Below are 19959 nucleotides of genomic sequence, written 5' to 3' on the forward strand. Positions count from 1 at the left end.
AAAACAAAAAAACCAAACCTATTCAAATTAGAACATTACTTGTGAATGATGCTCCTTTACTAAAGTGCGAAGTAACCAGACCACGAAAACAGCAACAGATATACAGACTTTTACGATAATGAGGCTAGTTCAGCAATGGTGTAGCGGCCGGCCCGTTGGGTTGTAGGCCAGATGCTGTGTAAGACTAAAAGGAGCAATAAAGGTTTTGGAAAAAAAAAAAAAAAAAAAAGTTGATTCTCAAATATTATTAACCAACTTCACAGATTAATCAAACCAACAATTTTAAAACAGGTACTTTAGAAGTCAACACCCGCTAGATATCCATTTCTTGAAGAAAGCGTCAAAAAGTCTTATATATGCCATAATGTCTGTCTTTTTTAGAGCATTTCATCCTACCAAAGTCTTTGCGACCAGGAGTTTATCGATTTTTCGCATCACTAAAAGGTAATCCCCTACCATCATGTATTCCCCCACATATTTCGCCTATATTGCTGAGTCTAGAGTGGAGTATAGAACCTTAGATTCTTCACTCTTTATAGGATGGTTTATTAATATTCACATGTGCAGTTGCATTTTCAAAATCTTTTTTTAAACTAAACTGATGAATAAGGAACAAATGAAATAGGAGTACAGGTCATTGATATGATTTTCAAACGTACCCTGACCGTATTACCTATATAATACAGAGGTTATGTCCGAATAAAACAAACTAAATCAATTGGTGATATTAAGTAATAAAATCAATTTGAACTTATAGATTCTATCTTGAAGAAAGGATCCTCCATTGAAAAGGGTTCCCGTATGCGAAGCATCGTCATCATTATTTTCGCCAGACTGAAGCACGCCTAAAATATTTAGGCTAAAAATATCCAAACTTGTAAGTTCCTTGATAATCCTTTCATCTACTCAGTTCATCTGCTGCTAATTATTGTGATATACATTCTTATTGAATGGAACTCACTATACCTCAAATTGTGTTATCCTTTTTTTAGTTAATCCGCCTTATCTCCATATTCAACAAATACAACCGCTACCTTTGAAAAACTGCAAAGGCAGTAAGTATACCAGATAATATTTTGCTGATAGAAGTGATCATAGATCCTCAAATAAAATATTGTTGAAAAGGCGAGCCAACTGAGAATTAAGCTTTATAAGTGAGCCCCTTTTGTCCCTTTTTCCATTCCACGGGTCCTTTAGGTTACCTTTATATAAAAAACTATAATGAGCAATGAAACTAGTATGTCACATGTCAAAATGAATTTGTTTTTAGGAATTATATGTTACATGGTTACTAAGTGACATATGGAGATGTTTACTGAAATTCAGTTGATCTCAGTTAGTGATTTTTTTGTATGATGAACTTTTAGCAAGTTTAAAATATGTTATGATTATCTAAAAAATTGTAAAACCAAGTCACTTATGTCGTTTTTAATAATTCTCTGTTATTAGATAACCTGTGGCTACTCCAGAAGAAGGCGCTGGTCGCCGAAACGCGTGTCGAGAAAATCCTTATGCCACTTATATCCTTTTCCTTTTACACCTTTTTCCAATTTTAATTGTGATTTTTTTAATTGTGTTGTGATTTCATGCAATGTTGGTTTGATTAATCTGTGAAGTTGGTTAATAATATTTGAGAATCAACTTTTTTAATGGTTTTTATCTTTCTTGTTAATTTAATTCAAGTCACTGATTTTTTTGGATTTATTTAGTAATTTCTTCCCCTTTGTCCCTGTCCCATGAGCCTCAAGTATTGAATTGCCTAGGCTGAGTGGAGCAGAACCACCCCAGGGCCAGCCGCTGAAAGCCCTTCGGAGCGCGCCCGGCTCCACCTCCAGTGTTCCTCCAGGCCGCAGCCACAGGTACCAAGGCGTGGGCCACAGTGAAGAGCCAAGAGGGACAAGGCGTCCCCGACGCAGAGCCCAGAGCATACCTAGGGAGACCACAGGCCCCCGGAGGGATGCCAAGGCCCCCGCAACAACGCGCTGACCCAGGGCCTCGCAGTACGGCGATCGCCCCCACTCTGCCACAGACAACCACTGCGGTATGACCACACTAACCTGTCATCCGCTAGGGCCACCGCAGACAGGACCACGCCATCCACGCCGGGCACAGGAGAAGGGGCACACGCTTGGACACAGCGGTCCGCTGCAGCGGCGTGCTCCACCCGATCGGCTGCGCCTGCCCTCAAAGGCCCAACAGCGTCCCGGGCATCCATTTTCAAATTCAACTGTGAAGGGAGTAGGAGACCACTAATCCATGCTGGACACTTTACCAGGTCATTAAAACGTGAATGTAGTAGGAGGTAACTGAAAAAACCCACCAACAAAACAAAAACAGCAACACCTTGTGACCATTGACGGCTGCGACGATGGAAACAAACGTGCGTGCTCGCAACAGAAGCTCTACAGTCTAAAACGAGAACCTTGGTATGCTAATATAAGCCGCCTCCTGGGGATATTTTGCCGAGAGCAAGCTAGATGGTGGAAAGCAGCGGCTTGGTGGTCATGCGCATGCAAAAAAAACAAGCGCTCGCTAGACAGAGACTTTTCACTTTGGGAGTCGTCCCACTTGGACGGACTCAGCCTGACTTCCTGCTGGCATAAAAGGTTTATTATCTTCTTTATGGGGCCATCTGTTTCGCCCCCTAAAGAAGATAAGAAACCTTTTACGCCAACAGTAAGTCGGGGAAGCCCGTCCGAATGGGACGGCTCTAAAAGAGAAAAGAGTACGTCACTGTACCCTCTTTTCCAATGGCTGGCCACCGTTTAGCATGAACGGTGACGCCAGCCAATGGAAAAGAGGGGCGGACTTAACCCTTGCTAGTGAAAGTACTTTAAAACGATAAATCTCGCCAGCGAGACTGCGCATGTGCGCAGCCTACGCTAGCCGAGATCTAAAAATGGAGGCAAAAGGAAATAAGATGACTGGGCACGATCAGACAATACGGTCAAATTGAGATGCCAGAATCTGCATGGGTCTGCTGGCTCACAGTCAATAATGTAGTTTTGATTACATAGCTTGCGCTCGTACCAGTGGAGTTTTGCACTAACATTTAGATCAAGTACTGGTGCATGATGTCATATTTGTGTTTGTCAGTGCACATATTCAGGGGCGGCTCTAGGCTCATGGCGGCTCTGGGCAGGGAGCATAGGTAGGGGGCCCCGAAAGAGGGGGTCCGGGCGGGGCAGATCGCGGAGGCCAGTGAAGAGGGAGGGGGGTCATGGTGTTTGGAAGTGGAACAGACTCGGAGGCCGCCAAATCCCTGCCAGGGGCCGCCACGCAAATATGTATCCAATCTCAGAGGATTATAATATTAAGGATATATATTGGCGTGGTGACCCCTGGGGTTTAGTGGTCCTGTGCAGGTGCACAGCTTGCACATGCCTAAGGCCGCCCCTGACATATTGGGGCAAAACGGCCAGTGTAATCAATTTAAATTGCTTTGTTCTGCCCATTTGTATCGTAGTAGACTTGCAACGTGATCCTAATTTTTAAATACCTTCAGTACAGCCTCAGACACTGAGAGGTGTCACTTTCAAAGTAATTATTAATGCCGAGAAGATATTTCAAAAGTTAAGCCAAAGGGTGGTAAAGTAGCGGCCTTCACATCATATTGATACTGAAACATATGTTGATTCGTAGGTATTCGGAGGAAGAGCAGTGGGAAGCAGTGCCTACGTTGAGACGTGTATTGCAGGCGCATCCAGAGAATACAGGGGCGCCAGGGATTAAGAAGCTTATGCAGGTGACTGGTAATGGTTCAGGAGGGCTCTGAATGGGCACCGGAGCCTCTAGATCTGGAACGTCAAAACTACATCTCCGGCCTGAACCCACTAAGCTACCTAAGCCTTGAGGGACTTGTGAAACCGAGCTATTCACATTTGGTTGCGCATGATTACTCCTCAGAATAAGAGCTTGACTGAAACACGGCTGTAATATGGGTCAGTCCTGATATTGATTCTGATTTTTTAGCATATACAATGGTGGTTAGTTGAGTGCCCATAAGTCGCAGTGTGTGGCGCTATACAAAACAGTGTAAAAGTACAAATGTCTGTCCCCGCAGCTGGATCCATGGTCGATTCAAATCACTATTTCTATAACAGGTGCACTTTGACTTGTTCACACAATCTGCAGCAAAGACCTCCATACATTGAAGAGAAGGGGCAGTCTGTGTGCACTGCCCTGTCTCCCCTTTGCTGTGCATACCTTATCTGCTGTGGGGAATGAGCCTTCCACTTTCGGCCTGTGTCCGTTGGGAGAGAGGGGTGGGGGGAGAGTGAGCAGACCCAAAAACCATTGAAGTGTGAAAAAGGCCGCTTTATTGGAACAGGTGCACATTTACAAATACACAAACTCGGCAACCGCCTCACAATCCAAACTTTGTTCGTTTTTATTTCAAACCCCAAACCCCGCCCCCACCCCGCACCCTCCATCACACCCGCCCCCACCCGTACATACCCAACACAAAAACCATACAAACCCCAATAACATTATAACATCACCTTATCAAATACAAAATATCACATCACCGATTATAAACCAACTGATCATATCCCCCTACCCATATTCTCCGAACCCCACCTCAATCAGTATGAAACATCCCCAACAAGATCCGATTACAACTAACGGGTCCAAAACTGGCCCAAAACTGACAATCACATAGCAAAAACCGCCACGCACCTGTCCCAAGCGACAAAAGGACAACGCCAAAACCCCATGAACACATGTCCCAAACAGCAGCCAAAAGAGAAATAAATTAACTCGAAACAAACCCCAAAAGAAAGGGGGGGGGGAGGGACAAAAATTCTAAGCTCAACCGGCCACCAGGTCACCAAGCCCAAAATGGTGCCCGGAGAGGGGAGCCCCGCCCATTTATAGGGGGCCGCACAATACAACTAAAAACCAGCCCAAATTAGAATCTGCTAGAAGGAGGACCCCCACCCAGATCTCCCAAACCGCCCGGGGGAGGAGACCTCCCAGGGGTCGGCTGCCCTCCCCCAAGCCCCCCTTGGGAGAGAGGGGTGGGGGGAGAGTGAGCAGACCCAAAAACCATTGAAGTGTGAAAAAGGCCGCTTTATTGGAACAGGTGCACATTTACAAATACACAAACTCGGCAACCGCCTCACAATCTAAACCACAACCCAAACTTTGTTCGTTTTTATTTCAAACCCCAAACCCCGCCCCCACCCCGCACCCTCCATCACACCCGCCCCCACCCGTACATACCCAACACAAAAACCATACAAACCCCAATAATATTATAACATCACCTTATCAAATACAAAATATCACATCACCGATTATAAACCAACTGATCATATCCCCGACCCATATTCTCCGAACCCCACCTCAATCAGTATGAAACATCCCCGACAAGATCCGATTACAACTAACGGGTCCAAAACTGGCCCAAAACTGACAATCACATAGCAAAAACCGCCATCCAGAAAGCCGTGGGGTGAAAGACTGATTCGGAGAGAACCCCACCTTTCTGCCCCCCCACACAGACCGAAAAAACAGAGAAGGGGGGGGGGGGTGGGGGAACCCGAAAAAAGCAGGAAAGAAAAGAACCTACAACACAAACAACACAAACAACCACTTATTCACCGACAAACTGTTGAACAGTCAGACAGCGAGACAAAACCTCCCGCAGCTCCAGCAGATACAAGTCCATACCCATTCGGGACAAATGAACGCCGTCCCCCCTGAAAAATTCCACCGCATCATATTTGATGTCACTATGTACGATACGGCCGAAACCCAAATCCCTACAGAAACGAGAAACTTCCAGATTCACCTTCCTCCGAGATTTATCCACCGCCTTCGGCTTCACCGCATTCCTCCAAACCCTCCTTGGCACCAATTCTGTCCACAGAACATGACATCCCGACCACTGTTTATGCAACAAGGCCAAGTCTTTTTTGATCGCCCGAAGCAGAACAACCCCCTTCACGGAACCCAAGTCATTTTCACCCAAGTGAAGAACCAACACATCCGGGCAAACCCCCCCTACCAACCAAGAATTCAATGCAGGGATCAGTTCCTTCCATAACATACCCCCTCTACCCTTCCACATCACATTGAACAAACGATCATTGAAACCTAATGAGGAACCAAAATAACTTTGACGAGCTTGCACTTGAGCTCTCTTAACGAAGGAATGGCCCACGATCCACACCGTAATGTAAGCCGCCCGAGGACCAGCCACAGAACCTGAAAAAGAAAACAGAATCAGACAGGCGAAACAGAAGAAGACGCCAGCGCTCCAGCAGTCTCATTACGAACATAGCGCCGAAAGCAATCAGAAGTCCAGCGCCCCAGGCCCATGATCTCCTCCCTCGACCAGCCCCTGTGGAAGGCCTCCGTGGCCGCCCCAATCCTGAAGGAGTGAGTACCGTATAACGACCCATCTAAACCAAGATGTCGCAGCGCTTTTCGCAATACCATGCGCAGTTGATAATTGGACACTCATGAGCCATTTAAATGTCTAAAAACCTGAAGGTCCACTAACCCACCCGACAGTTTCTTCCACCCGAGAGCCCATCGTAAGGGGCACGTTTCCGGAGGGGATACCGCTTCCAACCAAACCCCTTTTCCCATACTCCTCTGATCCGTTTTTGAATGGGAGAGCCAAATGTGGACCCCCCTTTCCGATAGTTGAACATCCCCCCACAGGAGTCCAGGGGAGGACTTGTTGCCGAGCAATTCAGACACACGAAAAGCTCCAAAAAACATCCATACCATCAACGTGGCGAACAAACAAGCTTCCACTCTATCAGAACACACAGCCGGGAGCACAGAAATCACCTGAAACAGCCTCTGCCACGACAAAGGAGAACGCAAAGTACGCACAGCACCTCTCTCTCTAGACCACCCTTCCAACATTCTCCTACCCAACTCCCCAGCCGACCGAGAGTAGCCCCACAACAGCTTACCCATAAAAGAAATACCCGCTAGTTTACCAGAAATAGTAATCCTAGATAAATTCCTATCCATCATACGCAAAATGAACTGAACCACATCCTCAGACCGTTGCCAATCCTGCTCCCTCCGACACGCACCCGACTCCAAAAACTCTGTCCAGGCCAACTCATACGCTGTTTTCGTGGAAGGAGCCAATGAACCTAACACCAGGTGAAAGACCCGGTGTTGCCTACCGTCCACAGGTGGTCCGGCATGGGAGTCGGCTCCTCGTCTGCCTCCAAAGCAAGCCCACGGAATCTCTCCCACTGTGAACGAGACAAAGCATCCGCAATGTCATTGTCCACGCCAGGAACATGTAGGGCCCGAAAACAAATATCATGTTTCAGACATTCCAACACAAACACTCGAAGGAGCTTCAAAATCTGGGGATCCCTGGCCGACTGTTTGTTAATGACCTGGACCACGGCCATATTGTCTATCCGAAAAAGAACCTTTTTGTGGGCCAGCTCCACACCCCACAGAGTAACTGCCACAACAAAGGGGAAGAGTTCCAGAAAGGCAATACTTCTGCCACCATTCTTCCATTTTACCGGCCACTGTTGGGCACACCACCTTCCTTGCCAATACAGACCAAAACCCTCACTTCCAGCAGCATCAGAGAAAATCTGTACATCCCAACACCAATCCACCTCCCGACATAAAGGCACACCATTGAAGGAATGTAAGAAGAAGACCCACATGCGTAAGTCCTCCTTCACCCCCGCAGACAGCCTCACCCGATGATGTGGAAGGGAATGACCAGACAAAGCTCTGCCCAACCTCCTACAGAAAGTCCTACCCGCCCTGACCACTCTGCAGGCAAAGTTAAGGTGTCCTAGCAAAACCTGTATGTCTTTCACAAACACTTTCTCTTTTCCCAACATGATTCCAACCAGTTCAAGCATTTTCTGTTTCTTGTCCAATGGAAGACGAGCTTGCATCAAATGGGAGTCAAGCTCGATCCCCAAAAAAGACATGGTCGCGCAAGGACCCATGGTCTTCTCAGGGGCCAATGGTACACCCAAATAACTCATCAATGATTGAAACGATGTGAGAGCAGCTTGGCAAACCAACGAATTGGCAGCACCCACAAAGAAAAAATCATCCAAATAATGAGTGACTAAGCCATGGCCACTCTGTTTAGTAAACCACCATTGTAGAAACGTACTGAAAGTTTCAAACAACGCACAAGACATGGAACAACCCATTGGCAAGGCCTTGTCCACGTACCATTTTCCAAGAAAATGGATGCCCAGAAGACACCAGTCTTCAGGATGGACTGGAAGCAGCCGAAATGCGGATTTTATGTCGCATTTTGCCATCAGAGCATCAGGGCCCGCTGTGACAACCAGTTGCATAGCTACATCCACTGAAGAATAAGATACCGATGCAGCTTCGTTGTCAATGAAATCATTTACCGACTCACCTTCAGGCCATGATAGATGTTGAATGAGCCGGAACTGACCAGGTTCCTTCTTGGGGACCACACCAATAGGGGACACAATGAGGTTCACCATAGGCCAATCATCAAACGGGCCCGCCATCCCACCCTCACTAATTTCCTTGTCCAATTTTGACTGTACAATGGCAGGGTGTTCACTTGCCGACCTCAAATTCTTGGACCAACGTCACAAACGTGGTCCGTCATACCCCAAACGAAAACCAACCTGGAAACCCAATAACAACACCGACCGCAGCTCGGCGGGCTCGTAGTAACGCAAAGCGGCAGCCAATCGATCAACATTAACCGGTGTACGAGCCTTTGGGCCCAGCACCGGATGAAGACTTCCCTCCCCTGGGAGCTGGAGGTTGCTGTGGTGCCACGAAAGTTCCTGAACTCTGTTGGGAAACCTGGGGACCCCCGGAAGTCCTAGGACCCCAGCAACGGGATAACGGATGGTTCTTCCTACCACATTGTGAACATTCGTGACGGAATTTACAGAACTGTCTGGTACAAGTCCCGCTGTTAAAATCCCAACACGTGCCGGTAGGCGACTGGGTGTTAGAATTGGCCCCCACCCCTCCCCGGGTGGGACGGGACTGAAAGGGACGATAGACTAAAGGAAGACCACTGGCTGTAAAAATCGTTTTACCAGAGGCAGACGAACCCATAGTGTGCTGCCAAAGGTCAGAGTCCAACTCGCCCCATTTCGCCGCGGGATCCCAAGCCATACGCGCCCTAAATTCCTCATCATATTGAGCCCAAGCGTAGTCATTCCTGGTCAGCTGAGCCTTACGGATAACATCCATGTACTTAAATAATGACACGCAGCGCTCAGGGAACTTTTCGCAGTAGACGCTGGCATAAATTAAAAAGGCCGCCGTCCAATTTTCAATAGTCAAAGGTACCTTAGGGCGTTTAGCCAATTCAAACTCCTCCTCCTTGGAACCCTCTTTAGCACGAACCTCCCTGTGTAGCAATTTTAATAGTTCCACATACTCACCGTTCCATATCCTTTCCTTTGTACTGCGCATCAAATGAGCCCCCAAGGGCTTCGTAACACCCATATACGGAAACTTTTTAATTTTTAATTCCTTACTGTGAAGTACATTTTTAGTAGTGCCCAAACCAATAGTGGACGTGCCACTATCCACTTTTTCACCTGTACTGAGGTCATCCACGTTTGTTCCCACACCTTGGTCTCTGACAACACGTCCTTTGTATAATTTACCATCTTTCTCAGTAGATATTAAATCTACACCAACACCAATAGAAACCATATTTGGCCGCACGGCCTGAACCACAGTCTCACCTGGGCGTAAAAGAGGCGGTTGACTGGCTTCCGTCCTCCACTCTGTCTGTGCACCGTCGTCCGCCCTCCGAGGAGCCCTCACCGAGGGGCCGAGCACTCGTGGCCTTGACGATTCCGCACGAACCACCTGTTCCTGTAACATACTATGAGAAACATTAACATGTCCCCCCCCAGACACAATGTCACGAAACTCTCCCTCTTCAGGGCTATCCTCATCATAATATAAAATCAGTGATTCATTTAACTGGGGAGGGGCATTGACAACCACCGAAGTCTGTCGAGCCTCCACTGTTTTTGACCGACCATGGGCCTTACCTGCCCTCACACTTGACCTTGGCGGGGATGACGACTGAACCCGTCTATACACACCCCCGCCAGTACCACTGACGACTTGTTGAGCCCCTGTAAAAGATAAGGCAGCATTAAAACCACCACGTGACACAAGAGAGGTCGTGCGTAACCCGCTCCCATGTAAAGCGTTGGATTCCACCGTCAAAGCTGGGAAGGTCGCGCTGGACCCGGGGGCACCACCCACGTCGAAATCCCTCGTTGGGGCCATCGAGGTCGTAGTAAACCTGCGTGTGATGGCCGCGGCGGGATCCCTCGATGGTATGGGACGTGCCGCGCCAGGCTCCACCCGCACTTCTCCTCGGCGTACCTGGGCTGCCTGCCGCCCTGCCAAGTCTGCTGCCGAAGGTCGAGCTCCCACCTGTAAAGAAAAAGGCCGGACTGGTGTGCCGGGTCCCTTACTAAAACCAACTCCATGAGCAAAAGAAAAACCGCCAACACTAAGTCCTCCACCCCTACCAGCCCCCTCCAAAATCCCAGAACCACCAGCTCCCTTCCTTTTCAAAGCGTCACACAACCGAGGTTACGGAGGGCAGACTTCCTCATCCGAACTAACATCCAACATAGCCTGAATAATCTGCGACGCCGGCCCCTGAGCAGCAAAATCCGGAGCCCTCGTAGTTCCCAAGGAACCCCGAGATGCATGCCCCGAAACCACTCTTAAACCAGGACACTGAAACTCCCCGGACAACCTATAAAAAGAACCCCCTTCAACATCACCCTGCCGAACAAAACCAGCTCCGCTCCCGTCCCCAACAAGGGGAAAACCTCCCACCTCGTCCGCCGGGCGGAAACTCCCCACTGAGGTACCCGCACCATACAATTCACCCCCAAGAGAAGAACCTTCAGTCCGACCCAAACCCTCCACCAAACCCATCTGAGCCCATTCCCCCTCCCCCAAAGAACCACTCCCAACAGACACAGCCTCCCCTCTTAAAGACACTGTGGGGGAAAACAATAACGGGCTACTCAGATCCCTCCCCGCCGACTGCACAAGCACACCAGAGCTCCCAGCCATGACCAAACCGGGACCAGATACCAAAGGCCTAGCGATGGAAGAACCAACAGGACCACCGTCAACCGTTACCGGTACCTGAACCACATGCTGTCGAATAACGCTCAAAGGAGCGCCCACCTCCTGTACCCATTGAACCGGAGCACTCCGTAACGGCTGTTGCGCCACATTGACCACATTCAAAATAGCCTCCGCCCCCCTTACATCGGTGACGTCAGAACCCGCCACCGCGGAGGCCGAAGCCGAACGGCGCGTGCAACCACGTTGCCTGGAAGCACGACGGCCTCGCAAAACAGGAGCAGAGGCCGCTCTGTCACGAAAACCAACACTAGAAACCTCCCCCGACACAGCAGGAAAATCACCTTCCCCCACCACTTCTACCAACGAGGTATCTAAAGAAACAGACGGATCCGAAGAACCAGAGTCACTCCCACGACGGGCCCTAGAACTCGCCCGCCGAGTCCTGGAACGACCCCGTTCACTTACCCCGTCCTGCCTCCGGCGTTTCGGAGAATAACACGCTGCCACCACAGCCGACACCCTCGCTGAGGCCTCCCGCTGGGGACGTGGAGGCTCCGTCTGACCCCGGTCACCAATAACCAGGTCCAACCGACCTGCCTCGCTAAGCAGTCGAATAGCCTCCAAAACTCGGTAATCTTCACCAGCCATAATATCAAATAGAATAACGATAAGCAAAGAACGAACACCAAATATCTGACAAAAATTCTAAGCTCAACCGGCCACCAGGTCACCAAGCCCAAAATGGTGCCCGGAGAGGGGAGCCCCGCCCATTTATAGGGGGCCGCACAATACAACTAAAAACCAGCCCAAAAAACGCCCAAATAGAATCTGCTAGAAGGAGGACCCCCACCCAGATCTCCCAAACCGCCCGGGGGAGGAGACCTCCCAGGGGTCGGCTGCCCTCCCCCAAGCCCCCCTTCTCCCGTCAGTAGGGGAGCGGCTTCCTCAAGTCCCGTGGTGCGAGGGGCGCAGGCTAGGGCCTGTAATGGCAGCGCATCCTCCTACACCGCCTGGAGAACATCGGCATTTGTGGCCCCGCTCTGCAGTGGTTCCGTTCCTTCCTCAGCGATCGCTCCTTCTGCGTTGCCACCCCTCCTTTCCAGTCCAAATTCCATCAGTTGGACCTGGGGGTTCCCCAGGGCTCCTCGCTGAGTCCCACGCTTTTCAATCTCTACGTGCGGCCGCTGGCTGATGTCGCCAGGCAGTGGGGCCTTACTATGGTCTCATATGCCGACGACACACAGCTAGCGGTCACGATCAGCGGGGACGCCGAACTGGATGCCCCCAGGTTCCGCGATGGGCTGAGAGAGGTGGCCAGCTGGATGAATAACAACTGTCTCCAGCTGAACGCAAAAAAAACCGAGGTGATGATCGTGGGAAGAGGAACGGACTGCTGGGGGGACAATTGGTGGCCACAGGAGCTCGGGCCTGCCCCCATACCGGTGATGGAGCTCAGAAACCTGGGAGTATGGCTCGACCACACCTTATGTTTCACCACCCACACTAAGAGAGTGGCAGCTTGCTGCTTTGGTGTCCTACGCGGACTGAGGCCGGTGCTTAAATTTTTCGATGCCCCGACGAGACAGTTGGTCATCCAAGCGACGATCATCTCCCGGCTGGACTATGCCAGCTCGCTCCTGCTGGGAGCTAACCAAGCTGAGATCGTCCGCCTGCAGCGCGTCCAGAACGCGGCTGCGAGAGCAGTGGTGGGCCTGCCGAGGTCATGTCCCACGTCCAACACTCTGAGGTCCCTACACTGGTTACCAGTGAAAAGCCGAATCCATTTTAAGGTACTCAGCCTTGCTTTTAAAATTTTAAAAGGATCGGCTCCTGAGATCCTCAATAATCTTATATCCCCTTATGTCCCGACTCGCTCTCTCAGATCCCTAGGACAATCCCTTGTGGTTACCCCGCGTTTCAGGCTTAGCCGGATGGGCGGCCGCTCCTTCCGTGTGAGAGCTGCGGCTCTCTGGAATTCGCTTCCTTTGGAAATCCGCCTTTTAGAGGATCTACTAGCATTTCGCAGGGCCGTGAAAACCTACCTGTTTTAATCCTTTTATGTTGACTCTCACTTTTTCCGCGTTGTGTTATGTTCACCTTTTCCATGCGCCAGGACGCTCCTTCGCTGGAGCAGCTGTGCGCAAAATAAATGCAGCTAACATAACATAACATAACAGCAAGCATCAGTGGTGGTCCTTTCTCCTGAGGGGAGGGAGAAGGAGGCAGCTCGAGTTGCAATGAAAGCGGACATCCGCCATAAACATCTAACATGGCATACATCTGCATAGTAAAGTTTAATTTCAATAAAGAAATAATTTGGCGTGCGGCGCTATCAAAGAGTTGAAGCGGTGGGTTGTTATCAGTAAAGTAAAAAGCGGGCACCATGCTTAAACCTAAAGCGCAGCGCCCCACGATGGGACTTGGTTTGGGGGGGAGGCGGGAGGGAGGGAGGTACAAACAGCCAGCACAATTGTTGACTGTTGGTTGATTTGGATGAGCCGAGCATATCAAAAAGAAATGCGCGGCCACCAACCTGGAACCTAAAGCATGCCTTGTGCGTGAAAAAATAACACAAAGCGCGTCTGAAAACAACCCTTCTTTAAAGAAAATGTATAATGGCGTGAGGGCGTGGGGCGTGGGGCACGCACCATAAATGATAAAATAGTTGCAGGAAGGCATTTACAGCCAAATTCATCATTGTCCCGTTTTGCGAGTCCTTAATAGCGATTATTAAGGAATCTCTATTAAGGACTTGCAAAACGGGATTCATGTAGGAATCGCAAAATAAATTGCGATTCCTACAGCTTCCTTATTTGCAATTAGCAATTTGTAATCGCAAATAAGAATGCGATTTCAAGGGTGCAGGTGTGTCCAAAGGACACCCTGTAGCACCCCTGAAATGTGAATTTACACTGATGTTGTGCACACACATGTCCAAAGGACATGTGTGTGTGTAACATTCAACTTAGAAAAATGCATTTAAATGCATTTTTCTAAGTTTTCGCTATTTACCACGAGGTTTGACTTCGTGGTAAATAGTGGTCCTAAATTGCGAATTCGCAATTTTTAAATGTTTCATGAATAGTAAAATGTAAAATAGTCCCTCATGCATTGAAGTGCTCACCCTTAACAGGAGGCAGAATGATACACCAAACAGCCAACAGTACAAAGTGAGATGGAATACTTTTGTGAGCACAGCTGTGCTATTTAGCCAGGTCTAAAAACTAAGGATTTGTAAAGGTATTATAAATGACAATCGGCCAGATTCATCAAGCCGAAAACGGCTCGCAAAGGGCCAGATTCTCAGAATCTGGCACTTTGCGAGCGCTATTTTTGCATTTGGGATTCCTCATCCCAAATGCAAAAATCGCATATTTGCGAATAATTGCATTTAAGGAATCTCATTAGAGATTCCTTAAATGCAATTCAAGAAGCATTTAAAAATTGCAAAATCGCTATTTTGGGCCGCTATTTACCGCGAGGTCAAACCTCGTGGTAAATAGCGAAAACTTAGAAAAATGCATTTAAATGCATTTTTCTAAGTTGCAACACCAATGTAGATTACATTTCAAGGGTGCTACAGGGTGTCCTTTGGACACCCCTGGCACCCTTGAAATCGCATCCTTATTTGCGATTAGCAAATTGCTAATCGCAAATAAGGAATAACTCCCTATTCATTCCTATGGGCCTTTGCCTTTGCTCATCCTTTGGACATGTGTGTGCACAACATCAGTGTAAATTCACATTTCAGGGGTGCTACAGGGTGTCCTTTGGACACCTCTGCACCCTTGAAATCGCATCCTTATTTGCGATTAGCAATTTGCTAATCACTAATAAGGAATGTGTAGGAATCGCAATTTAATTAGCGATTCCTACATGAATCCCGTTTTGCAAGTCCTTAATAGCGATTCCTTAATAATCGCTAATAAGGATTCGCAAAACGGCACTATGATGAATCTAGCTGAATACCTTTTATTATTGCAGGTTTTTTAAATACATAAATAAAAGGCATTGTCATTTATAATGCCAATAGCTCAAAATCTCGCAAATGCGCAATTTACCACGCTTTTATGCCTGCTGTAGAGATCTGATTGCAACTTACAGGTTACAAGTTATATTTCCTGCAGAAAGGAGAGACGCATTTCGATGCACACTATAATTTAATGAGTTGGTTAATACTGTGATATGATAATAAAGCGCTTAGGTAGATTGTAATACGAAAGAAAGGCCTACTTTATCTATAAACTAAAGCTGACATTTAGTTCATTCTGGAGCAAGTTTTATGTTTGCAGATAAAACAAGCATTAAAAAGGCAACAGGTCTCGTCTTTGGTTAAGTTAAAGCCATTTGCTTTGCTAATGGTATGGAATATAGCAAAGCAAATGGCTTTAACTTCATAATAGGCGAGACCTATTGCATAACCACTAGAAATGTTTCTTGTTTTTTTCAACTCAGAAATCAAATCTCATTCTCCTTCTAGGTAAAGGTAAGCTTTCTTTTTCTATAGCCTCCTAAGTGCCCCCTCCTTGTTGCTAAGTGACCTCCTAGCTCATAGTGTTTTACTGGCTTGCCATCTTGTAGGTTATAAGAACCAAGTATGCATCAGACTTTTATCAGTTCGCAAAGTGCAGTGTAATAAAAGGACGTCTTGTTGTGCCATGCCTGTACACTTTGCCCCAAGTATGATAAATTGTGTTATGCTGCATTGCGCTTGTGCGATGCTCAGTAAATAAGGTGCAGCCCATGCCAGAATAAAGTTGCACAACATAGCGCAACTTGTATTAGCAATGAGTTTACGCTTACCCATTGTCCGCTGATGATGAAAGATGTCTGGCCCTACCCTGACTCAGATGGGCATGGCCCTGGCACGCCTGTCCACGTCCTGCACTGCGGGAGCCATGGGATGATTTAACGTACCTCCAGCCGCGGGAAAACATCGTCAGTACCTCCTGGCACTATGAGTTCTGGGGCTTGCAGTCCCCCTTGCCTGTGCTGGAGGTGTAACTGCTGGCGTTAGCGGCCCCCGTTCTGCAGGAGCCATAGGATGATTTAACGCGCCTCTGAGCAGTCACAAAGTGCACAGCAGACCTCAGGGGGATGCGCCAGCCGCATCAAAGGCACTGGAATGTGAGGAAGAAACCAGGAGGACCCAAGAACACAGCAGGCGGGCAGGCATCAGCGGGGAGCGCACACAGGGAAGCAGGTAAGGCGGTGGGCGCCCCCCCAATGAAAGAAACCAGCACGGGCGCTGTCTTTTGCAGAGGAACATCTTGGAGGGGCGTTAAAAGCACCAGTGCACCCACTGAGGAAGCAAGGCCCGCTGGCGTCTTAGGTCAACTTCTGGGCATCCGTGGCGCAGTCCGGCCCACCGCAAGTGCAGGAAGCCCAGGCACCGGCTAACGTGGCTGCAAATGCGTACCAACTGTAAGGAGGGGCTAGGCAGAGGTGAGCGCCCGCAATAGATGTGCCCTGAGTGGAGCAGAGCCACCCCAGGGCCAGCCGCTGAAAGCCCTTCGGAGCATGCCCGGCTCCACCTCCAGTGTTCCACCAGGCCGCAGCCACAGGTACCGAGGCAAGGGCCACAGCGAAAAGCCAAGAGGGACAAGGCGTCCCCGATGCAGAGCCCAGAGCATGCCTAGGGAGACCACAGGCCCCCGGAGGGATGCCAAGGCCCCCGCAACTACGCGCTGACCGGGGCCTCGCAGTACGGCGATTGCCCCCACTCTGCCACAGACAACCACTGCGGTATGACCACACTAACCTGTCATCCGCTAGGGCCACCACAGACAGGACCACGCCATCTGCGCCGGGCACATGAGAAGGGGCACACGCTTGAACACAGCGGTCCGCTGCAGCGGCGTGCTCCACCCGATGGGCTGCGCCTGCCCTCAAAGGCCCAATAGCGTCCCGGGCATCCATTCTCAAATTCAACTGTGAAGGGAGTAGGAGACCACTAATCCATGCTGGGCACTTTACCATGTCATAAAACGTGAATGTAGTAGGAGGTAACTGAGAAAACCCACCAACAAAACTAAAACAGCAACACCTTGTGACCATTGACGGCTGCGACGACAGAAACAAACGTGCGTGCTCGCGACAGAAGCTCTACAGTCCAAAACGAGAACCTTGGTATGCTAATATAAGCCGCCTCCTGGGGATATTTTGCCGAGAGCAAGCTAGATGGTGTGAAGCAGCGGCTTGGTGGTCATACGCATGCTAAAAAAACAAGCGCTCGCTAGACAGAGACTTTTCTCTTTGGGAGTCGTCCCACTTGGACGGACTCAGCCTAACTTCCTGCTGGCATAAAAGGTTTATTATCTTCTTTATGGGGCCATCTGTTTCACCCCATAAAGAAGATAAGTAACCTTTTACGCCAACAGTAAGTCGGGGAAGTGTTCCGAATGGGACGGCTCTAAAAGAGAAAAGAGTACGTCACTGTAAGCTCTTTTCCAATGGCTGGCCACCGTTTAGCATGAACGGTGACGCCAGCCAATGGAAAAGAGGGGCTGACTTAACGCTTGCTAGTGAAAGTACTCTAAAACGATAAATCTCGCCAGCGAGACTGCGCATGTGCGCAGCCTACGCTAGCCGAGATCTAAAAACGGAGGCATAAGCAAATAAGATGACTGGGCACGATCAGACAATATGGTCAAATTGAGATACCAGAATCTGCCTGGGTCTGCTGGCTCACAGTCAATAATGTAGTTTTGATTACATAGCTTGCTCTCGTACCAGTGGAGTTTTGCACTAACATTTAGATCAAGTACTGGTGCATGATGTCATATTTGTGTTTGTCAGTGCACATATTCTGCTCTAGGCTCATGGCGGCTCTGGGTAGGGAGCCTAGGTAGGGGGCCCCGGAAGAGGGGGTCCGGGCGGGGCAGAGCGCAGAGGCCAGTGAAGAGGTGGGGTCATGGTGTTTGGAAGTGGAACAGAGCCGGAGGCCGCCAAATCCCTGCCAGGGGCCGCCACGCAAATATGTATTTAATCTCAGAGGATTATAATATTAAGGATATATATTGGGGTGGTGGCCCCTGGAGTTTAGTGGTCCTGTGCAGGTGCACAGCTTGCACATGCCTAAGGCCGCCCCTGACATATTGGGGCAAAACGGCTAGTGTAATCAATTTAAATTGGCTTTGTTCTGCCCATTTGTATCGTAGTAGACTTGCAACGTGATCCTAATTTTCAAATACCTTAAGTACAGCCTCAGACACTGAGAGGTGTCAGTTTTAAAGTAATTATTAATGCCTAGAAGATATTTCAAAAGTTAAGCCAAAGGGTGTTAAAAGTAACGGCCTTGACATCATATTGATACTGAAACATATGTTGATTCGTAGGTATTCGGAGGAAGAGCAGCAGGAAGTAGTGCCTACGTTGAGACGTGTATTGCAGGCGCATGCAGAGAATACAGGGGCGCGCGGGATTAAGAAGTTTATGCAGGTGACTGGTAATGGTTCTGGAGGGCTCTGAATGGGCACCGGAGCCTCTAGATCTGGAACGTCGGAAACTACATCTCCGGCCTGAACCCACTAAGCTACCTAAGCCGTAAGGGACTTGTGAAACCGAGCTATTCACATTTGGTTTCGCATGATTACTCCTCAGAATAAGAGCTTGACTGAAACACGGCTGTAATATGGGTCAGTCCTGATATTGATTCTGATTTTTTAGCATATACAATGGTGGGGAGTTGAGTGCCCAGAAGTCGCAGTATGTGGCGCTATACAAAACAGTGTAAAAGTACAAATGTCTGTCCCCGCAGCTGGATCCATGGTCGATTCAGATCACTATTTCTATAACAGGTGCACTTTGACTTGTTCACACAATCTGCAGCAAAGACCTCCATACATTGAAGAGAAGGGGCAGTCTGTGTGCACTGCCCTGTCTCCCCTTTGCTGTGCATACCTTATCTGCTGTGGGGAATGAGCCTTCCACTTTCGGCCTGTGTCCGTTCTCCCGTCAGTAGAGGAGCGGCTTCCTCAAGTCCCGTGGTGCGAGGGGCGCAGGCTAGGGCCTGTAATGGCAGCGCAAGCATCAGTGGTGGTCCTTTCTCCTGAGGGGAGGGAGAAGGAGGCAGCTCGAGTTGCAATGAAAGCGGACATCCGCCATAAACATCTAACGTGGCATACATCTGCATAGTAAAGTTTAATTTCAATAAAGAAATAATTTGGCGTGCGGCGCTATCAAAGAGTTGAAGCGGTTGGTTGTTATCAGTAAAGTAAAAAGCGGGCACCATGCTTAAACCTAAAGCGCGGCGCCCCACGATGGGACTTGGTTTGGGGGGGAGGCGGGAGGGAGGGAGGTACAAACCGCCAGCACAATTGTTGACTGTTGGTTGATTTAGATGAGCCGAGCATATCAAAAAGAAATGCGCGGCCACCAACCTGGAACCTAAAGCATGCCTTGTGCGTGAAAAAATAACACAAAGCGCGTCTGAAAACAACCGTTCTTTAAAGAAAATGTATAATGGCGTGAGGGCGTGGGGCGTGGGGCACGCACCATAAATGATAAAATAGTTGCAGGAAGGCATTTACAGCCAAATTCATCATTGTCCCGTTTTGCGAGTCCTTAATAGCGATTATTCAGGAATCTCTATTAAGGACTTGCAAAACGGGATTCATGTAGGAATCGCAAAATAAATTGCGATTCCTACAGCTCCCTTATTTGCGATTAGCAATTTGCTAATCGCAAATAAGAATGCGATTTCAAGGGTGCAGGTGTGTCCAAAGGACACCCTGTAGCACCCCTGAAATGTGAATTTACACTGATGTTGTGCACACACATGTCCAAAGGACATGTGTGTGTGTAACATTCAACTTAGAAAAATGCATTTAAATGCATTTTTCTAAGTTTTCGCTATTT

This window comes from Lissotriton vulgaris, chromosome 3_2, assembly GCF_964263255.1.
Source record: "Lissotriton vulgaris chromosome 3_2, aLisVul1.2, whole genome shotgun sequence".
Lineage (NCBI taxonomy): Eukaryota > Metazoa > Chordata > Amphibia > Caudata > Salamandridae > Lissotriton > Lissotriton vulgaris.